The 21,320-nt window shown below is 36.8% G+C and overlaps 1 long non-coding RNA gene across 12 annotated transcripts in view; it reads left to right on the top strand.

Annotated features, from left to right (window-relative positions):
• The window catches only part of LOC308625645, a 259,830-nt gene that overhangs the window by 106,147 nt on the left and 132,363 nt on the right, over positions 1 to 21,320 (top strand). The gene's annotated exons all lie outside the window — the stretch shown is intronic.

Raw genomic sequence — 21,320 nt, forward strand, 5'->3', positions numbered from 1 at the left:
CTTTGTTCTTTTTTCTCAAGATTGTTTTTTGTTATTCAGGGTCTTTTGTGTTTCCATACAAATTTTAAAATTATTCGTTCTATTTCTGTGAAAAATGCTATTGGTATTTAGATAGGGATTGCATTAAATCTATAGATTGCTTTGAGTAGTATGGTCATTTTTAACATATTAATTCTTCCAGTCCATGAACATGCTGTATCTTTCTATCTGTTTGTGTCGTCTTTAATTCCTTTCATTGGTGTCTTACAGTTTTTCAAGTACTGGCCATCTACCTCCTTCATTAGATTTATTGCTAGGTATTTTATTCCTTTTGAGGCAACTGTAATTGGTATTGTTTCCTTAATTTCTCTTTCTGATAGTTCATTGCTAGTGTATAGAAATGCAACAGATTTCTGTATATTAATGGTATAACATACAACTTTACTGAATTCATTTATTAGTTATAATAATTTGGGGGTAGCATCTTTAGGATTTTCTATGTATGGTATCATGTCCTCTGCAGACAGTGGTAGTTCTACTTCATTCTTTCCATCTTGGATTCCTTTTATTTCTTTTTCTTGTCTAATTGTTGTGGTTAGGATTTCCAACACTGTGTTGAATAAAAGTGGCAAAAGTGGGCATCCTTGTATTGTTCCTGATCTTAGAGGAAATGCTTTCATCTCTTCACCATTGATTATGATGTTGGCATGGGTTTGCCATGTATGGCCTTTATTATGTTGAGGTACGTTCTCTCTGTACCTACTTTGATGAGCATTTTTAACATAAATGGATGTTGAATTTTGTCCAAAGCTTTTTCTGCATCTATATATATCTATATATCTATATATCTATATATATATACATATATATGTATGTATATGTGTATATATATATACATATATGTATATATACATATATATGTATGTATTTAAAGTTGATGAGCTCTTAAGTTCAGATGCATTTAACCACATTCATAGTCCCAGCAATGTTTAACATTTTTTTTTTTTTTTTTTGCGGTATGCGGGCCTCTCACTGTTGTGGCCTCTCCCTTTGCGGAGCACAGGCTCCGGACGCACAGGCTCAGCGGCCATGGCTCACGGGCCCAGCCGCTCCGCGGCATGTGGGATCCTCCCGGACCAGGGCACGAACCCGTGTCCCCCACATCGGCAGGCGGACTCTCAACCACTGTGCCACCAGGGAAGCCCTGTTTAACATTTTTGATGTCATATTTCACATCTTTTTGTTTTGTGTATCCCTTAACTACTTCTTGTAGATATAGATGATTTACTACTTTTGTATTTTAACCTTCTTGCTAGCTTTATAAGTGATTCATCTATTACCTTTACTGTATGTTTGTCTTTACCTGCTGGTGCACGGGACCATGTCGCAGTGCTAATAGGCTATAAGGAGGACTTAAAAATGTTGCTTGCCTGCACTGTGTCATCATGGTAGAAGAAGCTTCTAACAATAGCTGCTGCCAGTGTCTGTCTTCCCAAGGAGGTCCCAGTTAGCCCCTGCAAAAATCAGTATGTGGGTCTGATCCAGGCTTCTTTCAAACTACTGCCTCTGTGCTGGGATTAGAACATGTGAGACTTTGTGCGTGCCCTTTAGGAGCAGAGCTTGTGTTTCCTATAGCCCTCAACCTCTCCCGGATATAAGCCCTGCTGGTTTTCAAAGCCAAATGTCCTAGGGGTTTATTTTCCAGGTCAGGACCTCTGATTGGGGAACCCAGTGTGGATTTCAGACACCTCACTCTCTGGGGAGGACCTGTACAGTTGTGATATTCCTCCCATTTGTGGGTCATTAACCCAAGGATGTGGGTCCTGACTGTGCTTCTTCTCTACCCTTCCTGTCAATCTACTTGTGGTTCCTTCTTCATATCTTTAGTCGTGGGCCATCTTTTCTACTAGTCTTCAGGTCATTCTCATAGATAGTTGCCCTGTAAGTAGTTAGAATTTTCATCTGTCAGAGGAGGTAAGTTCAGGGTGTTTCTACTCCTCCATCTTGGCCCCTTCTAGTAGTCTTAGTTTTCCTCACAAGTTAAAAATAGCTATTTAGGTAAGAAATTTGTGGGGATAGAAATATGTATCAATACTTTACTCATTTGAAAATTCCCCTGAGATAACTTGAAACTCTCATCTAAATCTCTTATATTTGCCATCTACATTCTCTTTTCTCAAAAGTAGCAGTAGAAAACACAGAATATTGTTCCCTAATGGTAATTTCTGTTAGATGTTTATTTACTCACTTCTCAGAATAAAAGTTTGTAGTGGGAATTGAGTGACTATGACTTTCTAACAGAGGAAAACAAAGTCACTTAAGTTCTTTAAAATTCCCATTTACTTCACAGTACATTAGTTTTTACTTCTTACACACACACACACACACACACACACACACGCTACAGAAATAAACTAAAATACTCCGCACAGTGTTTTAATAGTAAAGTTACATCTATGTCCTTTTACTGGTCAATCCTCTTTCATGTGCCTAATTACTTCTAAGGACCAAAAAAAAAAAATCTCATCCGAAACATCTGTATATTTACTTTGGATTTAGTTCTCAAAGATGGACTCTAAAGTCTTTAACTGAAGTTTTAAAAAATAGATTTTAGTTACCCGGGCTCTCTTCTGAATTGTAGGGAGATGCCTCCTCACTGTTTTAAATTTTAACAAGAACCATCTCATCTTCCAATATCCACTTTAAAAAATATTTTCCACACTCTTTCTAACTGTTACCTGCTTACAAAATATTAGAATGGTTTGTCTAATGTTATTTGCAAAAGAGTGACTTCTTGGGACGTTCAGTAACTATACTGTGTTTCCCTCCCCCAAATCCCAGGATAATCCCCTCTGAAGGTCTGATAGACTTTATAGAATTATTATGACATTCAGAGTGCTATCAGAACTCTGAGCCACACAAAGTATTTTTCCAATATTATAATTTATCTGTGATCTTTTTTTTTTCTTTTTTTTCGGTACGCTGGCCTCCCACTGTTGTGGCCTCTCCCGTTGCGGAGCACAGGCTCCGGACGCGCAGGCTCAGCGGCCATGGCTCACGGGCCCAGCCGCTCCACGGCATGCGGGATCCTCCCGGACCGGGGCACAAACCCGTGTCCCCTGCACCGGCAGGCGGACTCCCAACCACTGCGCCACCAGGGAAGCCCTATCTGTGATCTTTTTACTGCCACATCTTCTAAAATACTCAGGAAGACAAATTCAACATGGCTTGTTCTTGAGTACTTTTTGTTTTGTTCTAGGAAGAAAATTTTTGAATTTGAGAGGTAGATAATGGTACATTCATAGTTTCCACTTTGAAAGTGGAAAGTATCATTTTTTTTCCACCAGTGGGATTGATGGCTTTAGATATGCATAGCTTAGCTGGATCCTTCGTTACTCTCACAGCAATGTGTACCCAATTCCCAGTATTGGGGGGATATATGGGATATCCAGGTGTATTAGCAGGGTAACCGTCACACTAGGTTTGATAGAGCTGGGTCTTTGCTCTGAGTTTAGTTCTGAAGTTGCTTCGTAACCCTGCAGCCTCTCAGGTCCCTGAATTGATCTGCTTACCAGGAGAGATGGGGTGTGTGAGCAGGCCCATGGAGCAAGCAGAGGAACTCTAGACTGCTCTTACAGAATTACCCTCCATACGCATGCTTATATGGAGTCATACCTAATCATTAGCAATTTAGTGGGGGATTGCTTTATTCCAGAGCTATCACCTGAGAGCTCAGCACTGGAGAAATAGGCCCTGGGTGTTGCCCAAGTCTATATAGAAAACTATGAAGGGCAGTGCTGGATGCTATGGAAATCTGGCTTGCAAGGGAATAGGAGAGAGGAGAAAGGCACAGAAAAGAAGCAGAAGGGCACAGAATTCAGATAAGTTTTTCTGTCTCAGTTTTGCCAAATGGTGGCTCTGTTTCAGAGCTAACCCTTTAGTAAAGGGTTAGGGAGTAACAAACACTTTGAGTTTATTCTCCTCCCCACTTTGATGCTTGTTTTGAATGTTTTTTTCTTTGTGGTCACATCTGAGTTCCTGACTTCTACATGCACAGAAGCAGTTTCATGCTGAGAGTTGTTACAAAGCAGATCAGTGAATAAAAAATAAGCCCAAATGTTCGCATTTTAGGTCAAAACATTTATACTGCTCTGATGAAGACACGTAGTAATTTTCTCATTATTTAAATGGAATGTATGTCTATAAGACATTCCAAGGAGCAGTCTTCCTTGTAGCTACAGATAAAGGATTTCCTTGACTGCTAGCTCTCTACCAAACCTCTATTAGCAGAGCACAAAGTAATTATATTGTCTGATTGGCTGGTATTATTTGGAAAAAGTAATTGTCTAAAAAAGAGAGAATATGCAGACAGACTGATTTAATAATTTATATATCAATTTTGCCCTTTGGGTGGTTCTTATTAACATATAAATTAACTTTTAAAGAATATTTTGAACAGTGCATAAATTCTGGAACAATTAGATAAAATAAAACCAGCCTCAGACAGTCTCCCTCCACACACTAGAATTTCCCATAGTTCAAAATGGAAAAATAACTCAAGATTCTAAAAACATGTGAGACTGCCTCACTGTGCCATAGAATTTTGAATCACTTCCAATAAAAGGCTTTATTTAATGTTTGGGCATAGATCTCTTGCCAAACAGGTCAGCAAACGGTAGAAAAAGCAAGCTTTGGAAGATCTTCCTACATGTCCTTCTCAGATTTTTTTTTTGCCGTACGCGGGCCTCTCACTGTTGTGGCCTCTCCCGTTGTGGAGCACAGGCTCCGGACGTGCAGGCTCAGCGGACATGGCTCACGGGCCCAGCCGCTCCGCGGCATGTGGGATCTTCCCGGACCGGGGCACGAACCCTTGTCCCCTGCATCGGCAGGCGGACTCTCAACCACTGTGCCACCGGGGAAGCCCCCCTTCTCAGCTATTTAATACTCATACTCTACTTGTACTTTCAAAGACCAGGGTGCAGATTCTGCCAAAAGCCCACTTGCAAATAGACTTTTTAAAGCTACTGTAATAAAGCCCAGAAATCATTGCAGCAGTTTATGTCATCTGGTCTCAAATACTTTTGAAACCCAGGAAGTGGATCATACCTAAAATGCCCAGGATAGGGTATTTAAGGATATTGTAGTATTTCTAAAAATATTATAAATGGCCATGTGCACTAGATGGTAATTGATTCAGTTATCAATCAAGACATCTTTCTTAATGTTTTTCCCTGAGATCCTTCTTTCTGATCAGTGAGATCCCTCTCTGCATTTATTTATATTTGGGAAGAAGTCTCAATATATAGAAAATGTAATAAACATCTATGATAAATATTCACCTCCAAACTGAACAAATACTAACTTTTATTCCCTTCAGATTTTTTTCTTTTTTAAATAAAACATTAAAATCTCTATGTTTTCTTTGGCCCATTCTCTTCTCTTTCCAAAGGTCAACATCATCTGGTATATGTATCCCAATTATATTTTTGTACTATATTAATTTTATGTTCTTTAACATAGTTTTATAATATTCTCCATAAATGTCTTACCCAATTAAAAATTTTTAATTGTATTTCCTATTTGTTATTGCTAGTATTTAAGTATGTTATTGTTTTTTCTCTATCAATCTCAAGTTAGATAATCTGAATTCTCTTAATTTCACTTATCTTATCTGAAGGTTCTTTTGAATATTTTAGGAAGGTAATTATATGGTCTACAAATTAAAATTTTGCATCTTCCTTTCCAATCCTGATACCTCTTTTTTCCTATTCCTTTGATTAGGAACTCCAGTTTAATTTTGCAGGCATCCTTGTCTCCTTGTTACTGGAAATGCTTCTAAAGTTTTACCATTTAGACTAATGTTTGTTGTTACTGTCTGGTAGATTCTCTTGATTAGTTAGGAGAATTTGTCTTCTTGCACTTTTTTTAGTTTATGTTTTTCTGCTTTATTGAGAGGAATATATGGCATTTCTCTATTGATCTCTTAAAGCAGTAAATGTAGTGATTTAAATTCATAGGATTTTCTAATGTTAAATCGTCCTTGCCTTCCTAGTCTTAATCCATTTGGTCAGGATCCATATATATATATGGCATATATATGTGTGTGTGTGTATATATATGTTGCATATATATGTGTATATATATACACCCACATATACACACACACACATATATATACTCATTATGGTAACTTTGGGACTTTTTAATTAATTAATTATATCATTTAACATAGTCATTGAGTACTTCATTTGTTCCAGGACCTTAGGCAATAGAAGTACAACAGTGAACAAAATAAATTTTTTAAATATCTTTGCCCTTATAGATTACACTTAAGGAAGCAGTCAAAAGCAAGATTAATAAGTAAAATACATAGTATGTTAGATATTGATTGCCATTAAAGAAGAGAACAAGGAGAGAAAAAGGATGTGAAATCTGTGAGAAGTGTTGGACTTTAAATTGAATGTCCAGGGAAGTCTTCACAAAAATGTAAATTTGAGGATAGGGCTGTAGGAAGTGAGAGGATCTAGCTATGCAACTAGCTGGATGAAGAATATTCTAAGCAGAGGAAGCAGAAGTTACTTCAAGTAGGAACATTTCTGACATGTTTGAAAAATAATTTGGTATTTATTTTTCTAGAAAATTACCTATTTCAGTGAAATTTTCAAATTTATTGGCATAGAATTACTTATAATACTTAATTATTTAAAAAACTATTGCATTTGCAATTCCTAATATTGCTTTTTGTCACTTTTTGTTTTGATCAGTCTACCTAGAAATTTATCTATTTTGTTATTATTCTCCATACTATTATGACCAAATATTCTCTGTATATTGGAATCGACAGTTTATACACCACATCTTAGATATGCAAAAAAGTCACATATTTCTTTACCCCAGGGAACATCCTCCTTCTTACCCTCATGCAGTGTACTAGTAAACTTCTGGATCTCTTGCATGTCAAACAGAAGCTGATAAAAATTTGGTAGTTCTAGCCCAGTCTCTCTCTCTCTGCCTAAACACACCATACTGCCATTTTGACTCTACTGCAATTGAGTGCATTGGGTCAAGTCAGTCAGAGAGAAAGCTGAGCTCTCCTGAAGCAACCTGCTTGCTTGTGTAAGGCCAAGGTGCCATGAGTTACAGACACTTCAGTAGTAGAAGTAGTAAGGACCAAGGACAATTAGACAGAGGGATGAGATACTTCGACTAGAATGTATTCATCATATTTTTAATTTTTTGTATCTTATGATGTTTTGACCTCTTGGGGCCTCACCCACTGCGGGGAGACTGTCCCTTCCAGGGTTAGCTAATTCCTAGAGATAGTAAACACTTGCCTGAGAGCACAATCTTCAGATGCAAATCAACCAATCCAGAACCCATATCCTCAACTACTTCCTTTACTGGGAGCCACTGTACCCCTGCCTTAATCATCCCAGAGCCAGGCATCAGATAGCCAGGGGCAGTTCCTAAGCCCCAGAGCCCACCAAACTAGTCAGTCCTAGGTCTGTCTACCCTGTTTAGCCTGCCTTGCCCATTCTTTCCCCCAAAAATATACAATGAAGGCGCTTGCCCAAACTTTTCCCTCACTCCCTCTGACTCCTGACCTGTGTGGCCCTGCAGAGTGCCATGCAACACAAAGGGCCACATATAGAACATAGGTCTGTGTACCCAATGCCATTAGAATGTGTAAAGTTCCCTTGCAACCAGATGCCATTCCAAGAAGGAAGAAATTGAAGAAGAGGGAGAGGATTAGAGTCTTTAAATGGGGATTTAAGCTGTTCACACATCCTAATCTCACAGAAAATAAACTCATTGCTATTCTTGGTGGAAATTTTTTTTTGGTCACACTTTAACTTCCCAAGGATAGTGGCAAGTGATTATGGATGATGCTCCTTTATCTGCTTAGTCTCAGAATTTAGCACCATTAAAAGGCTTCTGAGCTTAGTTCTTTGAGTGAGGAATTTCTGCTTGAACATTCAGTACTTTAAGCTGCTTGCAAAATATTAGCAGTAGCTAATATTACTGGTGGCTAATATTTTGCTAATAGTTATTATTTATTTAACAGAACACTGTAGTACAGAGTAGTCAGATTGCCTGAGTTTGAATCTAGGCTCCATTGCACAGGCTGTGTGACTTTGGACAAGTGACTTAACCTCTCTTCACAATAATTTTCTTACCTATAAAATGAAAATAATTATAATAGTATCTACTTCATGGGGTAGTTGTGGGGAGTAAATGAGCCAGCACATAGAAGTTATTAGTATAATGTCTGGCACTTATTGAGCACTCAGTAAATGTCAATTTTGATTACAATTAGAATGATTATTATCATGTCTTTGTGCAGGTACTGTGCTAAGTGTTCCCTTGTTTCCTCTATTTTCCCACCTTCTCAGGTGGTAGTATTATTACCTAGGAACGGTGGAGCCATGCTTGAACCCTCTGACTCTAAAGCTCATATTCTTAATCACCATCTCCCTGTGACTGGAGGTTTAAGAGAGGATGAATCAAAGAAAGAGTTCAGAAATTCTGGCATCATTCTACTATATCAGGTATCCAAGAGTGAAAAATAAGAGAACTTAGGATGCCTCGTGACATTTCTCATGTTGTCACCAATGTTGCTGATATTTAGACCACTCAATCCAAATTGCAGTCTACAAGACATCCCACAGACTTCCCTGAAAACACTTCAAGAATGTCATGCTTTCTTTCTTTTCCACAAAAAGGCCAACATAACTGAAACATTTCATTTTTGTTTGGAAAAAAGATGTTCTTTGGCACTGAACTATGTAGCATGAGGATATTTTCTGGAACATCAAACAATCATTGATAGCTAACAGTGCTGGTTTTGCTTAAATGAAAGCCAACATGAAGCAACCAAATTGTTGCATCTACCCAAAAGCCACAAGACACATTAAGTTATGGGGACATCAGTATCAAAGGGAAAGAATTTTTCAGCTAGTACTTAACCTGAATGTTAATCTCTTTTGGAAAAAAATGGCAAGGTTGAGGGACAGTGAGAAAAAGAAAGAGAAAAGGAAGTTCTGGTTATTGGGTATATAAAGAACATAAATTAGTGAAACAAAGTACTCCAAGTGCCTTCGTTTCATGAAAAACAAATTAGAAGTAGCAGTGCTTAGAGGTATAAAATAGCATTGATAAAGATTTTGTCATTAAAATTTGAATTCTAAGCAATTACAATAACATAAGTAATAGTGTGGAAACCATACTGCAGTAGGGAATGGGAAGTTCCAAAGAGAGCCACCAAGCAAAGAAGAATAAAATAAATAAAGAAGAACATCTAGACAAGAGAGGGTAGGGACTCCCACTTTGGTCCTCACAGCTCTGGATTTACCTATCCCTTAACAAGGAAGGATTAGAGCAAATACCAGAAGCATTTGTAGTCTGTTGTGTTATAATGGTTGCTTAGATGGGTAGCGGTGTAGCAATATGTAATATAACATTTATCCTTTTATCATCAATATAAACTCCTGAGTAAAATACCTACTTCAGGCATTGCTAACAGAACTGTGGAGGATTCAAGTGATAATTGCAGTGCAGGCTTGTTACCCATACAACTTTCTCGGGAGAGAAAGGAAAAGAAACACAGAGGAAAACAGAGTGACAAAAAAGGGAGAGAGAAAGAGAGAGGTTGAGAAATAAGCCCTAATGCCCTAAGGTATCCATTGTATGTAATGAATAACTTCCCTCCCTTGCATCTAGAATGTTACTAGTTGTTCTGTGCCACCATCCTTGGAAGAAATGAGAATATAATATTCAAATCATTTTTTGGTAGAGTTTAATTTTTTTGTGGAAGCTGCATTGAGAAAGCCTGCTAGAAAATGTTTTCAGAGGAGGCCTTGTCCCATCTGGATGTGTCATAGGTTTCACTGATATATTCAGAGTTGTTAAACTATTGTTTCTTGGTACTGACACTTCACCCAATGGCATTAAAATAGCCTTTAAAGTACTGACTTTAGAGTCTAACAGGCATGGTTTCAAATTCTAGTTCTGCCATCCCCAGGCTGTCGATATAAGGAAATATATTTATCCACACACGTGACATGTTTGATATATATATATATATATATATATATATATATATATATATATATATATATATATATATATACGACATAATAATAGTGCCTACCTTACAGACTGTGATGATTTCAGGAGACGCGCATGTAAAACAGACTTCAGCACACTGTGAACACTCAACAAATGTTATTATTAACCACCGGATGTGACAATCCTGAGTACCCCCACTGCAGAGCTGTCCTCTTGGGGAGATTGAGAACAACATAGAACCATTAGACCTGTCTCCTACTGAGCCATCTGACATTGATTTTTCAGCTGCACATCACTGAAAACTCCTGGGGACAAGCTGCATATTGAAGGGACCTGGAATTTTACACCCTCTAGTATAACACAGAGAAAGTCTTGTAATAGGTTACCATGTTGCTGATTTCAAGACTGTTAGCTAAGGCGGAAGGGATATTTTGTATGCTAGAAGGCTTTCCATTATCCATTAACATTGTGGTCTCTTTGAGTTCTTGTCATAACATGGTATTTTTTTGAAAGAATTAATAACCCCAAGTAGCTTTGGAAGCAATAAAATAATATTCTGTACAAGTTGGCTTGTTCATTTTCTGCATATATTTTACTGCTATGTAAGACATGGGGAGTGAGGAAATGGGAGAGAAAAAGCATGAGGAGAGGCAGAGAGAGATGTGCAAAGAGGAAAAGGAAGAAGTATATATTGATCCTATTCTTCTTCACTTCAACTAAGTATATATTAATATTTTCTAAGTCTCTTTTTCAGACTACCAAAAAAAAAGCAGACCCAAGTTTTATTTTTTTAATTAAAGACATATACTGCTTTTCTTTCTGGTTATAAATATTCATTATAGAAAATATAAAAAGCATATTGAAAATAATTGTTTCCCATAATGCTATTAACCAGTTGTAAACATGTATTACATTTGGGTGCATTTCCTTTCTAATACGTTTTCTTTGTATATTTGTGAGGGTCATATTAAACATTTAATTTTGTATCTTTTCTTTTTTAAGTTTTTTGAGTTATTAGGTGCATTTTTCCACATCATTGAAAATTCTTTTAAAGATAAAATGTGATCAATTAATCATTCCACACACAAGAATAAACACTAACTGAATCAGAGATCTAAATGTTTAAAAACTGATCTGTACATCAAGCTGGTATTTATTTGACAGTTCCCATGTTTAGTTGGTAAAATGAACCCATTCCCCAACAGAATTTTTTTTTAACATCTTTATTGGAGCATAATTGCTTTACAATGGTGTGTTAGTTTCTGCTTTATAACAAAGTGAATCAGTTATACATATACATATGTTCCCATATCTCTTCCCTCTTACGTCTCCCTCCCTCCCACCCTCCCTATCCCACCCCTCTAGGTGGTCACAAAGCACAGAGCTGATCTCCCTGTGCTATGTGGCTGCTTCCCACTAGCTATCTATTTTACGTTTCGTAGTGTATATATGTCCATGCCACTCTCTCACTTTGTCACAGCTTACCCTTCCCCATCCCCATATCCTCAAGTCCATTCTCTAGTAGGTCTGTGTCTTTATTCCCGTCTTGCCCCTAGGTTCTTCAGGACCTTTTTTTTTTTTAGATTCCATATATATGTGTTAGCATACGGTATTTGTTTTTCTCTTTCTGACTCACTTCACTCTGTATGACAGACTCTAGGTACATCCACCTCACTACAAATAACTCAATTTTGTTTCTTTTTATAGCTAAGTAATATTCCATTGTATATATGTGCCACATCTTCTTTATCCATTCATATGTTGATGGACACTTAGGTTGCTTCCATGTCCTGGCTATTGTAAATAGAGATGCAATGAACATTTTGGTACATGACTCGTTTTCTCAGGGTATATGCCCAGTAGTGGGATTGCTGGGTCGTATGGTAGTTCTGTTTTTAGTTTTTTAAGGAATCTCCATACTGTTCTCCATAGTGGCTGTATCAATTTACATTCCCACCAACAGTGCAAGAGGGTTCCCTTTTCTCCACACCCTCTCCAGCATTTATTGTTTGTAGATTTTTTGATGATGGCCATTCTGACCACTGTGAGATGATATCTCACTGTAGTTTTGTTTTGCATTTCTCTAATGATTAATGATGTTGAGCATTCTTTCATGTGTTTGTTGGCAATCTGTATATCTTCTCTGGAGAAATGTCTGTTTCGATCTTCTGCCCATTTTTGGATTGTGTTGTTTGTTTTTTTTGATATTGAGCTGCATGAGCTGCTTATAAATTTTGGAGATTAATCCTTTGTCAGTTGCTTCATTTGCAAATATTTTCTCCCATTCTGAGGGTTGTCTTTTAGTCTTGTTTATGGTTTCCTTTGCTATGCAAAAGCTTTTAAGTTTAATTAGGTCCCATTTGTTTACTTTTGTTTTTATTTCCATTTCTCTACGAAGTGGGTCAAAAAGGGTCTTGCTGTGATTTCTGTCATAGAGTGTTCTGCCTATGTTTTCCTCTAAGAGTTTGATAGTGTCTGGCCTTACATTTAGGTCTTTAATCCACTTTGAGTTTATTTTTGTGTATGGTGTTAGGGAATGTTCTAATTTCATTCTTTTTTACATGTAAGTGTCCAGTTTTCCCAGGACCACTTATTGAAGAGGCTGTCTTTTCTCCATTGTATATTCTTGCCTCCTTTGTCATAGATTACATGACCATAGGTGTGTGGGTTTATCTCTGGGCTTTCTATCCTGTTCCATTGATCTGTATTTCTGTTTTTGTGCCAGTACCACACTGTCTTGATTACTGTAGCTTTGTAGTATAGTCTGAAGTTAGGGAACCTGATTCCTCCAGCTCCGTTTTTCTTTCTCAAGATTGCTTTGGCTATTCGGGGTCTTTTGTGTTTCCATACAAATTGTGAAATTTTTTGTTCTAGTTCTGTGAAAAATGCCAGTGGTAGTTTGATAGGGATTGCATTGAATCTGTAGATTGCTTTGGGTAGTAGAGTCATTTTCACAATGTTGATTCTTCCAATCCAAGAACATGGTATATCTCTCCATCTATTTGTATCATCTTTAATTTCTTTCATCAGTGTCTTATAGTTTTCTGCATACAGGTCTTTTGTGTCCTTAGGTAGGTTTATTCCTAGATATTTTATTCTTTTTGTTGCAGTGGTAAGTGGGAGTGTTTTCTTAATTTCACTTTCAGATTTTTCATCACTAGTGTATAGGAATGCTAGAGATTTCTGTGCATTAATTTTGTATTCTGCTACTTTACCAAATTCATTGATTAGCTTTAGTAGTTTTCTGGTAGCATCTTTAGGATTCTCTATGTATAGTATCATGTCATCTGCAAACAGTGACAGCTTTACTTCTTCTTTTCCAATTTGTATTCCTTTTATTTCTTTTTCTTCTCTGATTGCTGTGGCTAAAACTTCCAAAACTATGTTGAATAATAGTGGTGAGAGTGGGCAGCCTTGTCTTGTTCCTGATCTTAGTGGAAATGGTTTTAGTTTTTCACCATTGAGGACGATGTTGGCTGTGGGTTTGTCATATATGGCCTTTATTATGTTGCGGAAAGTTCCCTCTATGCCTACTTTCTGGGGAGTTTTTATCATAAATGGGTGTTGAATTTTGTTGAAAGCTTTTTCTGCATCTATTAAGATGATCATATGGTTTTTCTCCTTCAGTTTGTTAATATGGTGTATCACATTGATTGATTTGCATAGATTGAAGAATCCTTGCATTCCTGGGATAAACCCCACTTGATCATGGTGTATGATCCTTTTAATGTGCCGTTGGATTCTGCTTGCTAGTATTTTGTTGAGGATTTTTGCATCTATGTTCATCAGTGATATTGACCTGTAGTTTTCTTTCTTTGCGACATCTTTGTCTGGTTTTGGTATCAGGGTGATGTTGGCCTCGTAGAATGAGTTTGGGAGTGTTCCTGCCTCTGCTATATTTTGGAAGAGTTTGAGAAGGATAGGTGTTATCTCTCCCAACAGAATTTTTGTAGCTAAATATATAATCTCACCCTATGGTGTTAAAAAATTATAGATATATTCAAAACCATCTCAGTAACCTTTAGTATATCACTAATGGTTAGAAATGTTGTATTCATTTAAACATATTTAAAATAAAATAAATAATCATAAAAAAACTGATCTGTACAATGCTAGAAGAAAACATAAATGATTTTCTCTATAGCCTAGGTGACTTTAAATTCAGGTGCAATAAAAAGAATTGATAAATTTGACTCCATAAAAACAAAAAACTTTTGCATGGCAAAAAAGCACCATGAGTAAAGTCAAAGGACAAACAACAAATTGAGAATAAATATTTGCAACATATATCACAGATAAAGTACTAATTTTCCCAATATGTAAAACTTATAAAGATTGAAGGAAAAAAAAGACCAAAAGTCCTATAGAAAAAAATGGACATGAGATATAAACAAAAATGTTTATTTATACATTTGTATTGAATACATGTATATATGTATATATATATATATATATATATATATATATATTTCCATTAAATGTATGAAGAAATGTCCAATTTTATTTATAAGAGAAATTCAAATCTAAAGGAAACTGAAATACTACATCCGAACATCAGATTTACAAAAATTTAAAAGCTTAACAAGGATGAGAAGGAACTGGGCACTGGAACAATGTTAGTGAGAATGCAAAATGGTGCAATCCCAATGGAAGGGTGTGGTATAATAATAAATAAATTTGTTTTTTGTCCCAGATTTCTGATACAGAGCCCCTAAAACCCTTGGAATTTCCTGAGTGATTGGAGTGTTTTTTTATTCACAAGTCCCTTGAGAGCACACCTGAGTTTATGCTAATGAAGAGAGGGGCCCCGGGCTTCCCTGGTGGCGCAGTGGTTGAGAGTCCGCCTGCCGATGCAGGGGACACGGGTTCGTGCCCCGGTCCGGGAAGATCCCATATCCCGCGGAGCGCCTGGGCCCGTGAGCCATGGCCGCTGAGCCTGCGCATCCGGAGCCTGTGCTCTGCAACGGGAGAGGCCACAGCAGTGAGAGGCCCGCGTACAGCAAAAAAAAAAAAAAAAGGAGAGGGGCCCCTAGATAGTCTCAGGATGGGGCTGGTCACCCAAAAGACCAAGTTATTAGAAGGTTGGAACTTTTAGCCCCATTCCTGACCTTTGGGGAGGGGCGGGAGGAAGGGCTGGAGAGTAAGTTCTATAAAAACTCATGAACAACAACATGTGATGAGCTTCTGGGTTGAACACATCCAAGTGCTGGGAGGGTGTTGCCCTGGAGAGGACTTGGCAGTTCTGCACCCCTCTCCCCATACCTTGCCCTATGATCTCTTCCATCTGGCTGTTCCTGAGTTGTATCCTTTATAATAAACTGGTAGGTGCAAATGAAGTGCTTCCCTGTGTTTGTGAGCCATTCTGGCAAATTATCAAACCTAGGAGGTGGTCGTGGGAACCCCCAATTTATGGCCATAGGTCAGAAAGTGGCCAGGGGCTTGCAGCTAGCATCTGAAATGGGAGCAGTCTTATGGGACTGAATCTTTAGCCTGTACCAAGGTCTGAGCCAACTGCAGGTAGTTAGAGTCAGAATTGAAATGAATTGTTGGATACCCAGGTGGTGTCTGGAGAATCAGAGAATTCGTTGTTGGTGCCAGAAAACACCCCAAAGAGGATATGATAATATCTAACAATACTTCATATGCCTTTATGCTTTGACTCAGCTAATCCACTTCTAGGAGTTGACCCTGAAGATGATCTCCAAGAATATGAAAATCCATTTGCAAAAGGTTATTGTTGGCAACATTATCTGAAATTGAAAAATACTGCAAACAATCTAAATGCTTAAGTATAGGAAATTGTTTAAATAAACTGTGATACAAACATAAAGTGTAGTATCATACAGCCATAAATTTTTTTTTGAATTTTTAAATTTTATTTTATTTATTTATTTTTTAAATCACTTGAAATAATTTTATTTTCTGTGTTGTTAACCTACCAACTTGATATTGTTGGGCTTCTTTCATTTTACTTTTTACATTTAGAGGGTTTTTTCCCGTTCTGATTTAATTTGATTTTAATATAACCACATAAAACACTTACATGCTTCCAAAATCATATCTGCAAAACAAGGTACATTCAGAGAAATCTAGCTTTTTAACTGTACCCCACCCTATCACCAGCTTTGCCTTTCCCATATCTGTTTTGCCTATGCACCACATAAATCTTTCTAAACTATGTCTCTCATAGTCTTAATCATGCCATACAATCTTCATTTGCTCCCACCATACTTGGAGTGAAATTCATATTCCTCAGCTTATTGTTTAACTCCCCTCATGACATAGCACCAATTAACCTAATTTCATTAGGCAGTGAGCCTAATGTTCAGCCAAATTGAATTGTTCACTGTTTCCTATACAGGCTCCCATATTTGTTCACTCTTGTTTTTCACTCAGATTTTTCTTACAGCCTGGATCACTTTATCCTCCCTTTCCCTTCGTAGCCCACCCCCAATCACCTTATCCAGATCTTACCTATTCTTTAAGCCAAGATCAGATGCTTCTTTCCTATAATACCCCTCCTCTGCCATTCTCACATTTCTTACTACAGACATGTTGATTTCTGAGAGTATCCTAGTCGGGGACCATTAGAATTAAGTATTAGAGTGAGTCACTAGAGATCCAGAGATTTTGATAAATTGTGTTCTGGTAGTATCACACTGACAGAACACTAACAGCACAAACACTTTCTTAATTGATTCATCTAATCTCCCAAGGGCAGTGCCAGTGATACTTCTGTTATCCACATCTCTTCATTTTTGTTAGAGTGCTTAGGAGACCAGAAATTTAATTTTAGGTTTAACCTAACTATATTCCATCTTTTTATTCAAGTGTACAAATTGCAGTTGCAAATTCAGTTTTATTTTTTTCATTGATTTTTCTCTATTGCTTTTTTATTTTTAATATCATTATTTCTATTATTAATTACTTCCCTTTTTTACTTGCTTTGGGTTTATTTTGCTCTTTTTTTTCCCCACACACACACTGTATTTTATTTTTACAAGAGATAAATAAACTGACACCAAGCATTGTAAATGGATGTCCACAATGAAATAAACAATGATTGCAATTACCAAACACGAAACACACTCATACTATGTCATAATATTGACATGCAGTCCAGTAATCCTCCACTATAACAGCTCCTTTACTTTGCAGTGAAAATTGATTTGTATATTTTTTGCCTCTGAGTCCTTGTGGGATTTTTTTTTTATTCAAACAGAAAGTCACAAAAATTGTAATAATCCTCATCAGTTCACTCAGTCCCACGTAATTATTTTTTTTTCATCTTGATCTTTTGTTAGCACTTTTATGAATTCATCAGTTTTCCATTAGAGTTCTGAAAATGCTTATTCATTCAGTTCAACAGTATAGTCAGTTACCAGAAACCTGTACTTGTCAGAGTCTTTTCCATGAATTCCTTGAAAATGAAACCCTTTATAGGAACATTTTTGCAAAAGCATCAGAGTACACCCAGAACTGTCTGTAAATGACAGAAGACTTAAAAATGACCATGGTTAAAGATTTGATGAAAGTTCATAATAATGCAATTGACAAGGAAATTTAGTTATTTCTGAGATATACATTTTAAAGTAATAACTAGAATTATGACTTATAACATTATACCAGAACATATAAGATTTTTAGAAATTTCATGTAATGTCTGAAACATTTATATTAACAAATTTCCATACAAATAACCCAAAGAAAGTTTAGTATTAATTGGTTTTTTTTGTTTGTTTTTTAATACTGCAGGTTCTAATTAGTCATCAATTTTATACACATCAGTATACATGTCAATCCCAATCGCCCAATTCAGCACACCACCATCCCCACCCTACCATGGTTTCCCCATTTGGTGTCCATATGTTGGTTCTCTACATCTGTGTCTCAAATTCTGCCCTGCAAACCAGTTCATCTGTACCATTTTTCTAGGTTCCACATATATGCATTAATATACGATATTTGTTTTTCTCTTTCTGACTTACTTCACTCTGTATGACAGTCTCTAGATCCGTCCACATCTCAACAAATGACCCAATTTCGTTCATTTTTATGGCTGAGTAATATTCCATTGTATATATGTACCACAACTTCTTTATCCATTTGTCTTTCAATGAGCATTTAGGTTGCTTCCATGACCTGGCTATTGTAAATAGTGCTGCAATGAACATTGGGGTGCTTGTGTCATTTTGAATTATAGTTTTCTCTAGGTATATGCCCAATAGTGGGATTGCTGGATCTTATGGTAATTCTATTTTTAGATTTTTAGGGAACTTCGATACTGTTCTCCATAGTGGCTGTATCAATTTACATTCCCACCAAGAGTGCAAGAGGGTTCCCTTTTCTCCACACCCTCTCCAGCACTTGTTTGTAGATTGTCTGATGATGCCCATTCTAACTGGTGTCAGGTGATACCTCATTGTAGTTTTGATTTGCATTTCTCTAATAATTAGTGATGTTGAGCAGCTTTTCATGTGCTTCTTGGCCATCTGTATGTCTTCTTTGGAGAAATGTCTATTTAGGTCTTCTGCCCATTTTGGGATTGGGTTTTTTTTTTTTAATATTGAGTTGCATGAGCTGTTTATATGTTTTGGAGATTAATCCTTTGTCCGTTGATTCGTTTGCAAATATTTTCTCCCATCCTGAGGGTTGTCTTTTCATCTTGTTTATGGTTTCCTTTGCTGTGCAAAAGCTTTGAGGTTTCATTAGGTCCCATTTGTTTATTTTTCTTTTTATTTCCATTACTCTAGGAGGTGGATCAAAAAAGATCTTGCTGTGATTTATGTCAAAGTGTGTTCTTCCTATGTTTTCCTCTAAGAGTTTTATAGTGTCTGGTCTTACATTTAGGTTTCTAATCCATTTTGAGTTTATTTTTGTGTATGGTGTTAGGAAGTGTTCTAATTTCATTCTTTTACATGTAGCTGTCCAGTTTTCCCAGCACCACTTATTGAAGAGACTGTCTTTTCTCCATTGTATATTCTTGCCTCTTTTGTCATAGATTAGTTGACCATAGGTGTGTGGGTTTATCTCTGGGCTTTCTATATTGCTCCATGGATCTATATTTCTGTTTTTGTGCCAGTACCATATTGTCTTGATTACTATAGCTTTCTAGTATAGTCTGAAGTCAGGGAGTCTGATTCCTCCAGCTCCACTTTCTTCCCTCAAGCCTACTTTGGCTATTCTGGGTCTTTTGTATCTACATACAAATTTTAAGATTTTTTTGTTCTAGTTCTGTAAAAAATGCCATTGGTAATTTGATAGGGATTGCATTGAATCTGTAGATTGCTTTGGGTAGTATAGTCATTTTCCCAAGGTTGATTCTTCCAATCCAAGAACATGGTGTATCTCTCCATCTGTTTGTATCATCTTTAATTTCTTTCATCAGTGTCTTATAGTTTTCTGCATACAGGTCTTTTGTCTCCCTAGGTAGGTTTATTCCTAGGTATTTTATTCTTTTTGTTGCAGTGGTAATTGGGAGTATTTCCTTAATTTCTCTTTCAGATTTTTCATCATTAGTATACAGGAATGCAAGCGATTTCTGTGCATTAATTTTGTATCCTGTGACTTTACCAAATTCATTGATTAGCTCTAGTAGTTTTCTGGTAGCAACTTTAGGATTCTCTATGTATAGTATCATGTCATCTATAAACAGTGACAGCTTTACTTCTTCTTTTCCGATTTGTATTCCTTTTATTTATTTTTCTTCTCTGATTGCCATGGCTAGGACTTCCAAAACTATGTTGAATAATAGTGGTGAGAGTGGACATCCTTGTCTTCTTCCTGATCTTAGAGGAAATGCTTTCATTTTTTCACCATTGAGAATGATGTTTGCTGTGGGTTTGTTGTATATGGCCTTTATTATGTTGAAGTAGGTTCCCTCTATGCCCACTTTCTGGAGAGTTTTTATCATAAATGGGTGTTGAACTTTGTCAGAAGCTTTTATTTCATTGTATTTTATTTTTTGCGGTACATGGACCTCTCACTGTTGTGGCCTCTCCCGTTTGCAGAGCACAGGCTCCAGACGCGCAGGCTCAGCGGCCATGGCTCACGGGCCTAGCCGCTCCATGGCATGTGGGATCTTCCCGGACTGGGGCACAAACCCGTGTCCCCTGCATCAGCAGGCAGACTCTCAACAACTGCGCTACCAGGGAAGCCCTTGTCAAAAGCTTTTTCTGCATCTATTGAGATGATCATATGGTTTTTCTCCTTCAATTTGTTAATATGGTGTATCACATTGATTGATTTGCGTATATTGAAGAATCCTTGCATCCCTGGGATAAATCCCACTTGATCATGGTGTATGATCCTTTTAATGTGTTGCTGGATTCTGTTTGCTAGTAGTTTGCTGAGGATTTTTGCATCTATATTCATCAGTGATATTGGTCTGTAATTTTCTTTTTTTGTAGTATCTTTGTCTGGTTTTGGTATCAGGGTGATGGTGGCCTCATGGAATGAGTTTGGGAGTGTTCCTTCTCAATTTTTTGGAAGAGTTTGAGAAGGATGGGTGTTAGCTCTTCTCTAAATGTTTGATAGAATTCACCTGTGAAGCCATCTGGTCCTGAACTTCTGTTTTTTGGAAGTTTTTAAATCACAGTTTCAATTTCATTACTTGTGATTGGTCTGTTCATATTTTCTATTTCTTCCTGGTTCAGTCTTTTAAGGTTATACCTTTCTAAGAATTTGTCCATTTCTTCCAGGTTGTCCATTTTATTGGCATAGAGTTTCTTGTAGTAGTCTTTTAGGATGCCTTGTATTTCTGCGGTGTCTGTTGTAACTTCTCCTTTTTCATTTCTAATTTTATTGATTTGAGTCCTCTCCCTCTTTTTCTTGATGAGTCTGGCTAATGGTTTATCAATTTTGTTTATCTTCTCAAAGAACCAGCTTTTAGTTTTATTGATCTTTGCTATTGTTTTCTTTGTTTCTATTTTATTTATTTCTGCTCTGATCTTTATGATTTCTTTCCTTCTGCTAACTTTGGGTTTTGTGTGTTCTTCTTTCTCTAGTTCCTTTAGGTGTAATGTTAGATTGTTTATTTGAGATTTTTCTTGTTTCTTGATGTAGGCCTGTATAGCTATAAACTTCCCTCTTAGAACTGTTTTTGCTGCATCCCATAGGTTTTGGATCATCGTGTTTTCATTGTCATTTGTCCTAGGTGTTTTTTAATTTCCTCTTTGATTTCTTCAGTTATCTCTTGGTTATATAGTAATGTAGTGTTTAACCTCCATGCGTTTGTGTTTTTTATGTTTTTTCCCCTGTAATTCATTTCTAAT

The sequence above is a fragment of the Mesoplodon bidens genome, assembly GCF_964165515.1.
Source record: "Mesoplodon bidens genome assembly, chromosome: 11".
Lineage (NCBI taxonomy): Eukaryota > Metazoa > Chordata > Mammalia > Artiodactyla > Ziphiidae > Mesoplodon > Mesoplodon bidens.